This window comes from Saccoglossus kowalevskii, chromosome 21 (genome assembly GCF_978046115.1).
Source record: "Saccoglossus kowalevskii chromosome 21, keSacKowa6.1, whole genome shotgun sequence".
NCBI lineage: Eukaryota > Metazoa > Hemichordata > Enteropneusta > Harrimaniidae > Saccoglossus > Saccoglossus kowalevskii.
Genome location: NC_140661.1, coordinates 12,548,551 through 12,557,975, shown reverse-complemented (window position 1 = coordinate 12,557,975; position 9,425 = coordinate 12,548,551). Strand labels below are relative to the sequence as shown.

Below are 9,425 nucleotides of genomic sequence, written 5' to 3'. Positions count from 1 at the left end.
CATTATCGCGTCCAGAACCTTCTCCGAATTAAAGTTGTTATAAATTACCACCATCAGATTTTTTGTTGTTGAAATAAATTTTCTTGCGAATAGAGATTTACAATATCGCGTGACAATGTGAAGCTTTGATGTCATAAAAATCTTTAATTCTGATAGTGGTTATTTATACTCGTTGTTAGAGCGCGGATGGTAAATAATACAGGTACTGCACTTCTGTGTGTTTGATTATGTTGGCACGGTTTGGACCAGGCTTTGGACTTTGTCGCTAGCCTCGTTTTCATTTTTACGTCAAAAATCCATCGCTTCCGTGACCACCATGACACATCGTGTTTTTGTTTACGGGACTCTGAAACGCGATAAACCAAACTATTTTCTGATGAGCAATCCAGAGAATGGGAAATCTAAATACATCGGTGAGGCGCAGAGCGTGGATCGGTGGCCATTGGTGATAGCGACACCGTTTAACATTCCCTTCGTATTAGACAAGAAAGGCCACGGGCATGTGAGTATTTTAACACGGAGTTTTTCGTGGGATCCTGGGTATCCGGGTATTTAGCATGTGCAGCCAGTATGTCCAGACTTTCTCCCCGCCACAGGGGCTCGGCGACTATGACTATGGCTATTCTGGAAGCACTAATATATGTAAATGTAACTATGTTTACCGTTACTGTAATTTTTCCCCCAACAGCCACGTATAAGTCGCCAAGCCCTGTACTTCCCATCCCTCCAAACAACATACACGGGAAAAATGAAAACCCCTTTCACAAAATGGTGTATCCCCCCTACAGACCAAGTTTCTTTTCAATGATACGAACCGAACCGTTTACCCGGCCCAAAACACTGTTATGCGTAAAGGCGTTTACGTTGAAACTGATTTCTGCGGATTTTCAAGAAATACTTTGAGTATAAGCAACTTTTATGATGCCCTAATTCGAAACTAATAACATAATCATGTGATCCAGTTATCCGGATATGACAACAACTAATGACATTTATGTCGGATATTGTAACCTTAGACCTCAACATTTATTCATAATACCTTTAATTATTCATTCCCAAGGTTTTGAGGGATTGTGTCGGTGGTCACATCTAGTTTAAAGTGTTTTGGGGCTGACGTATTTATTTTAGTGCGCATTGTTTTGGTGAGCAAAATAAACTGTTGTTCTTCGTCTACAACCAGAATAGAATGATCTTCACTAACCACTTTGGCCATTTGTACAATGGCGTCATTTAAAAAAAAAAACGTTCCAATGTTATTCCATGAGCAAATAGAAAACTCATTTCCGTTTGAATTATGAAATTTATAAAAACTTTTAAAAACGAATGAAATCAGTTTGTTGTGTCAATAGTGATAAATACATTCCCAGTAAAGCCCAATTCGTAAAAGAAAGGTGATATTTTGGACGATTTCTCAATGCCACAAATAAATGATAAATTCGTTTCGTTTTTCTGCTCAACTTTGATGAGTCGATAGTTTCAGATTTTACTTTGCAGTGACGTCATGATTTTAATTGATTTTTCAGATCATACAAGGGGAGCTATACGACATAGACGACGAAATGCTGAAGTCGTGCGACCGACTAGAAAGTCATCCCACGCTCTACACTAGAGAACATTTCAACGTTTTGAACATGTCTACTGGTTCACAAGACTCTGTGTGGTGCTATCTAATGAAAGATTTTAAAGAGGAATTATTGAATTCACCCATGTTGCAGAATTATGACGGAGAACGCATCAATTGTGTAGTTCCGGGTGAAAGGCCAACTGTTTCTGGCATATACAGCTTCGTCAAAAAATCGTGAGAATGTGACAGATATGTGGCATTTAACCATAATAGTGACGTAATAGGGATGACAACGTGTTCCACCTGTCTGTTCAAACAAATAATAATAACAAGCAGCTTCAGTGGATTTGCATATGTTTTACATGATAAAATCACAATTGGACACATAGTGCATCATAAATATAATAGACACAGAGTGATGTTTCGGTAAAATTGTTGTTTGTTTTCCTGATATATTAATTTAAAAGCGGGAGGGTCGTCACCTGCGCAAGAACAGAAGGTCTATATTCGTTGAGACGTTTCCAAAATGTCTTATTCCAACGTTGAATATTGTTTGTGGGCAAGTGAATGAAGACGATAGAATGTCTATTTGTGCAAACCATGTTTTATGTAAACTGACAAAACTATCGAAACTGAAAACATATCGGCTTGTCCGATCCGGTCTTCGTTGCAACACAGTCCCTATGATTGCAACAAACACATCATATTCCTCAGATACAGTACTAAGCGCTTTCTTTTGATGGTCAGTAAGATCGTTCACAGAGAAAAAAGCTAGCAACACGTCGATTTTTATATTCCACAATTTTAATTTTACCAAGTATGTGTCGTTTCTATCATGAGTTCTGATTGGGTAGTGCAATTGAGCCCAAGTGAATCTTATAATCGCTTGAGGGCGTGCGACATGTCAGAATAGCCTAAGCTGCCAATAAGAGCTGCTAAAAATGCAGGAAGCCAAGGGTTAACGTTGAAGCTTTGGCCGAATAAATGGTCCTTGGCTGGCGAAGATCGATGTCTTGTGGGATCGAGCCTTGATTACTGTTGCAATAGTTTATTGTATGGTATAACGAACGTCCAATTATCTAAATTACAGCAGCTAGGATTGTTTCGAAGAAAAGAAAATATGACTATATTACGACGGCTTTGATTTCTCTTCACTGGCTTCCAGTAAAGGATCGTATTGTATATAAATTATTGCTGTTAGTATACAAAGCCCTCAACGGCCAGTCCCCAAATATATTACCGAAATGTTCCATCCATATGTGACATTCAGATAATCTTCAAACTTACGTACTGTGTCATGAATTTGTTTTCGCGTATCTGTTGACCGACTTAATTAACTGATTATTAGCGAATTGCTGTGTTATGTCTGTCATCGTGTAGGCCTATTTGAAGTTTTGGACGGAACTTGGCTCAGTGATTTGGAACTAATTACAAGATACCGTCGCTATTCTGACATCCGTAGTTATTAATGTAGTGAACGATTAATCAAAAGATATGACGTATTCAGTACTTAGTGTGATTGGCTTTATGATTGAAGGTTACGCCCTAGAGTCTTTTTACTGCATTGTAATTGGTTAGAGTTTTGAAAATGAATAAAGAGAGTTTGAGTTGGTCTTGGCGAATACTCCACGACAGACGCAGTAGAGAGAGAAGGCAGTCCTGGAGAGTCGAGTCGAAAGTCCGAGAGAGTCCAGGGGCGAGCCTTGAGGCAGTCCAGTCTTGGGCTAGTCTTGAGTCAGCCTTGCGAGAGTCTTGGGGACTTTTCCCCAGGGCGCTGTGTCTTATAGAGTGCTCTAAAAGATCGACTAAGACGAGAGCTGAAACGTATTTCGTTGTGTGTGCCTTATTTGATTGTAAAGTTAAAGTGACTTTCCCGATCCCGTACCTCAAGGGGACGAGATATAGAGACGAGACGAGTTCCCCCCCTGACAAGTGTGGAGAACCCGAGAGAAAGAGAATTTACCCCTGATAACTGTACCATTTTCACGTTTAGTAACATATGGAAGTCATGTTTGAATAACGTTGTTGGCTAACACGAGTCTCGTGGAAACTGTCAATTAAGTCGTGATAATTGCGTTTACGGATACCAATCTTTTTAGAAACTGTGAGGAACTATTTGCTGTAAGATAATATCTGTGGAAGAATGGCTGAGGGTACTAGAGGAAAAGCTAAAAAGAAGGATACGAATGGGAGTACGATAACAGAGTACTTACAACAAGATGGCGACTATGACCAGTGTGCACGTGGTAGAAGTGAAGACGATACATGCAGTGTTCAAATGGATGAAATAACACTAAAAATGATTATCAAACAATGCCTTACTGATTTAGAAAAGAAGATTGATAACCTTTCTACAACAGTGAATGGTATTCTAGGCGAACAGAAGCGGTTAGGGAATAAGGTGAGCGACATGCGACAGAAATGCGTTGATTATGAAAAATATTTGTAGTTCACTTCAAATGAACTCGATGACGTAAAAAAAACGCAATACTGCACTTGAAATAGCAGTGAAGGATTTAACAACGAGGTTACAAGTTGCTGAAAAATCTGAATTAACCTTGAGGCAGAAGAGATACGCACGTGGCTATGATTTGAGATTCGGAAGTATAACTGAAAGAGAAAATGAAAATTGTACTAATATCGTTAAGGATATTCTCACTCAGAAATTCAATATGAAGGAAGGAATTGACGATGAATACTTGTTGATAGAGATTAATAGAGGTATATTATGCTCTATTTTGCAGTAACAATGTAGGCTATGATAAATAGGTAATTGTTTCCATGCTATGTCTATTGTTTTCTTGGCTATATGGGCAGGGTTATATTTTCTTGTGAAATTAAAATCCTGTATGCAGTTGTGTATTATTGAGCACAATGGTAATATGGGTAAACTTTGTTAAAGGATAGATTCTGCGAGACACTTGTTGCTAGTAAATGATTATCGACACAAGTTGTAAGTCTGATCTCCTGGAATTTGTCTTGTTAGTTATTGCTTGTTTGTATTAATTATTTGTTCCTTTTGTTGCTAATGAATACACTGAAGATAATTAACTTTAATGTAAGGAGTTTGAGAAGTTCAGGTTTAAAAAGGGAAGCAATTTTTAAATTTATTCAAAATCAAAAAGCAGATATTGCCTTGTTACAAGAAACTCATAGTACTTCTGAAACTGAGAACCTTTGGAAAAGGGAATGGGGAGTGAAATTGTTTTTGCCCATGGAACCAGTAATAGCTGTGGTACTGCAGTTCTTTTTCGTAAAAATGTACAATTGACAATTAAAAATAAGACCGTTGATTGTCTAGGTCGATACATAATTTTGGATTTAGAGGTCGCAAATTTGTAATAATTTTAAACCTTTATGCACAAAATGTTGAGAAAGAACAAGTTCAATTTATACGTGGTGTTCAATCTGTATTAAATTCAGATTATCCATATGGTAATTTTAAAGTTGGGGGTGATTTAAATATTCCTTTGGACCCAATTATGGATAGAAGACGTTCTGTTGCTGAAATAGGTCTCATTATCGAACAGAATTACTTAATTTTATGGAATCTGTACATCTAATAGATACGTTTAGGAAATTGAACCCCAATAGACATAGATTTACATGGAGGAGAGGAGACACAGCAACACGTTTGGATTATTTTTTGGTGTCAGCTACTTTGCAGGAAGTCTAGTGAAACAATGTAATAATGAGATAACAATTGAGCTTGAAACGTCCGAAAGTAAGCGGGGCCAGGATTCTGGAAATTTAATTGTGCACTTTTGGAGGAGCATGAGTATACAGAAATGATGAAATTATTAATTACGAATACATTAAAAGATAATAATAATTTAGATGATCAGACTAAGTTTGAATTTCTAAAATATAAAATTAGAGATACTACAGTTAGTTTTTCTAAAAAGGGAGCAAAATCAAACAGAGATAAGGAAAAAGAATTGTACATTGAATTAAAAAAAATGAAACAGAAAATAGACGACAATTTGAATGACGAAACTTTAATGAAATATGAAATAATATAGAGAGAATTGGAGGACATTGGATCTCGAGTTAAATGGTATCAAGAAGGAGAGAAAAGTACAAAGTATTTTTTAAACCTTGAAAAAATTAACTATAGGAAAAAAGTTATAAATGAGTTACGAGTAGATAAAAAAATACTGAGAAAATTTTAAAGGAGATTAGACTATATTATGTTTCGTTTTTTCAATAAAAATAATATACCTTGTGTAAAAAAAGATAAAATAAATATGACTGAAGGCTTGCTTAGTAAGAAATAAATTTACTCTGCTTTTAAAAAATAAATAAATCCCCCAGGTAGTGACAGGTTACCACCTGAATTTTATCTATATTTTTGGGATGAAATTGGTAATGCTTTGCTTTGCTCATTAAATTCTGGATATAATAAAGGGAAAATGTCAGTAACACTGAAACAGGCAATTATTGCTTTATTACCAAAACCAGAAAAAGATAATATGGAACTCAGAAATTGGAGACCAGTATCTCTCCTTGATACCGATTACAAAATAGCAAGTATGTGTATTGCCAAAAGACTTGAAGAAATGTTACCATCAGTTCTCCATGAAGATCAATCTGCTTTCGTTCCAGGACGAAAAATAATTGATAGTATAAGATTAATCACAGATATATTAGATTATTGTGAAAGTAGAGAAAACCCAGGGGCGGTTCTCTTCGTCGATTTTACAAAGGCGTTCGACACTCTTGAGTGTTCCTTTTTAGATAAAGCACTTGGATTTGGAAATTCTTTTAAAAAATGGGTATCAGTGTTTTATAATAATATTGAAGTTGTGTACTAAATAAGGGGTTCTCAACCGGGTGGTTTGGTTTAACAAGGGGTATCAGACAAGGCTGCCTATTGTCCACACATTATTTGGTATTGCGATAGAACTATTAGCGATAGTGGTAAGATCATGTGATCAGCTTCAGGGAATTTAATTGCCATGTGGTTATAATAAAAAAAATCTTGTTTTACTGACGATACTACTCTTACTTGGGAAATAATAATTCAGTTAAAATTACTCTTAATATACTGAAACATTTCCACGGGTACTCTGGTTTAGAGGTTAATCTCAATAAAACTGAGCTTCTAATACTTGGTAAATAGAAAACACATTGGCATTCAATTGAAAGATTACACCCCCTTTTGAGCCAATTGGGTATTTGGGAATATTTCTAGGACATAATAAAAAGGAAAACTTAAAATTGAATTTTTATCAAAAATACTAAAAATTAGTAGTAAATTGGATATTAGTCACGAAATTTGTCCATAAAAGGGAGGATAATACTTGTAAAATCTTTTGGAGCACCAAATTTATTGTATTCTATGAATGCAATTTCTATTCCAGAACAAGGAATAGCAGAAGCGGCGTCATCACTTTTTAATTTTATTTGGGGTGGCAAAAAACATATTAAAAAATAATACCATAATTGGTGATAGAAGTCAAGGTGGACTACAAATGACTGACTTAGAACTTCTAAACAAGGCTTTTAAATTGGCATGGGCAATACGTATTATCGAAACAAAAGCAGTATGGGGATTAATACCAAAAAGTTATTTGGGGGTTTAAAGTTTCTATTTTCTTGTAATTATGGGGTTGTTAAATTGCACCACAACTTACCAGGTATTTATGGAGATATACTAACTTTTTGGTCACATTTTAAAGCTTATAAACCACCCAGTAATATCAATGAAATAATATCAGAACTATTATGGAATAGTAAGAATATTTTGATCAATGACCATTCAGTATGCTATATCAGATGGCTAAATGAAGGGATAAAGTATGTAAGTGATTTGTTGACAGAGGATGGTACATTTTTGTCTTTTCCTTGTTTTATCACAAAATATGGCAATATCACTGCTTTTTTTGACTTATAAGGGAATTATTGAAGCTATACCAAATGTATGGAAGAATATTATACATCAGGGGCCTGTTCTCTAACGATTGATAATAGAGGCATATCTAGAAATTATGTCAATATTGGAAAAGGAAAAACACAAGATTTTTATTTATTATTAGTGAAGAAGAAATTTGAAACTCCAACGTATATGATCAAATTTAAGAAAAAAGAATATGCGGAGGAAATACAGGAAAATGATTGGAAAAAAATGGGTATTGCCATATAAATTAACAGTAGAAGAGAAACTAAGAATATTTCAATTTAAAATTCTCCATCGTATTTTGGCAACAAATTGTTATTTGTATACTATTAAGATTAGAAATGATAAGTGTGACCACTGTCAGCAAATGGAAACAGTTTTGGAAAAATTTTCAAGATTTATGGAGATTATACCTTTGACATGTAAAACAGTTATACAAATAGCAGATAATGACATATTGAAACCATTTAATTTTATTAGGGAAGTACTTTTTGTATTCAAGCCGTTACTTATCCTTTAAAGCAAGTTTGTATTTATTTTTTATTAGAAGGGTTAGAGACGTGATGGCTATTGAACAGACAACATTGTCACAGTCAAAAGACAACAAAAAGTGGGGGGGGGATTTGGAGTATAGCAATTGGCATTCTTTATTTGGTTTTTTTATTGGGGGCGGGGGTGGGGGTAGACTATGATTGTGTTCCCGTTTTGAACCTGAACGTTATCTTTGAAAGTTATCGCTTTGAACTTGGGTTTTCCTAGAATTTTAACCTTCTTAATTTTGAACTGTATACTGTACTATCAATTGTTTGTTTTGTCAATATTTGTTTATGTAAGTGTTTAAAAAAAATTAAAAAATTAAAACAAAACAAAAAAAACACATGGTGGTAGGGCATTTGCTGTACATAAGTACATGAAAACTTGTTTGTTTGAGAAAGCATATAATTTGTAATTATTTATGCAAATGAGACAATTATTCCAACCAACCGTGCAATGTAACTTAATGACTAAATAAAAGTATATAACGAAATCTCCGAGTCATAAATAAAGTAATGTAGAGCGATTGTATTGGTAAGTGGACACATACAATAATGAATCATCTTTTTTATGCTGATGATATTTTGTTAGTTTCACCTTCTGTCAAATCATTGAAAAAGCTTGTTGAGATCTGCGAGTGTTATGGTGAGGAGTTTGACATTCTTTTCCACACTACTAAGACAGAATGCATGTCATATTTTCAAAAACGTCCCAAGCGTGTACTTGTATGGTAAACCTCTGGTTTTCGTCTCAGTGAACAAGTACCTGGGCTATATGGTGTCATCAGATGGCAAGAATGAAGCTGATATGAAGCGACAACTGCGGTGCATTTATGCTAGGGCAAAATTAATTTTACGAAAATTTATAAAAAGTTCAGACTACGTTAAGTGTTATTTAGAACGTATTTATACAGTATATATTGTTTGAATGTTTGGTGTGATTATCGTACACAAATTGTGAATAGAGTGGCTTATAATAACGCTATAAGATTGGTCTTTAGCATTAAACGGGCTAGCAGCGCTAGTTGTAATTGCGTGAATAGAAATATTTTACTTTGAATCTCTTCAGCACAAGGCATTATATAACGTCAGTCAGCACCTACTTACGAGTGATAATGATTTAATTCGTACTTGTGTCAACTCTGACAGTTTTTTCTTATCCATCTTATCCAAATTTTGGACTAATCTTAGACGTTGTATTTATTAGTGTTGGTGTTTGTTATGTATTTAATATGGGACTTTTTTGGCCTGAAATAAAGGATTAATAATAATAATAACATCATCGATTACACTGCCCTCTTGTGATGGTTACTTACTTGTTGTGTTTTTGGTTCACGGGAAAAAACATATACGAGGGCGTTCAATAAGTAATGCCCCTGACCCATTTCCCATATTAGGAGATTAATGAAACTTGGCACAGTTATCAGTC

At 34.9% G+C, this 9,425-nt stretch overlaps 1 pseudogene; it reads left to right on the top strand.

The window, feature by feature from the left end:
* Positions 1-316: 316 nt before the first annotated feature.
* LOC146729634 (putative gamma-glutamylcyclotransferase CG2811 pseudogene) lies at positions 317-1,802 on the top strand (annotated as a pseudogene).
* The last annotated feature ends 7,623 nt before the right edge of the window (positions 1,803-9,425 follow it).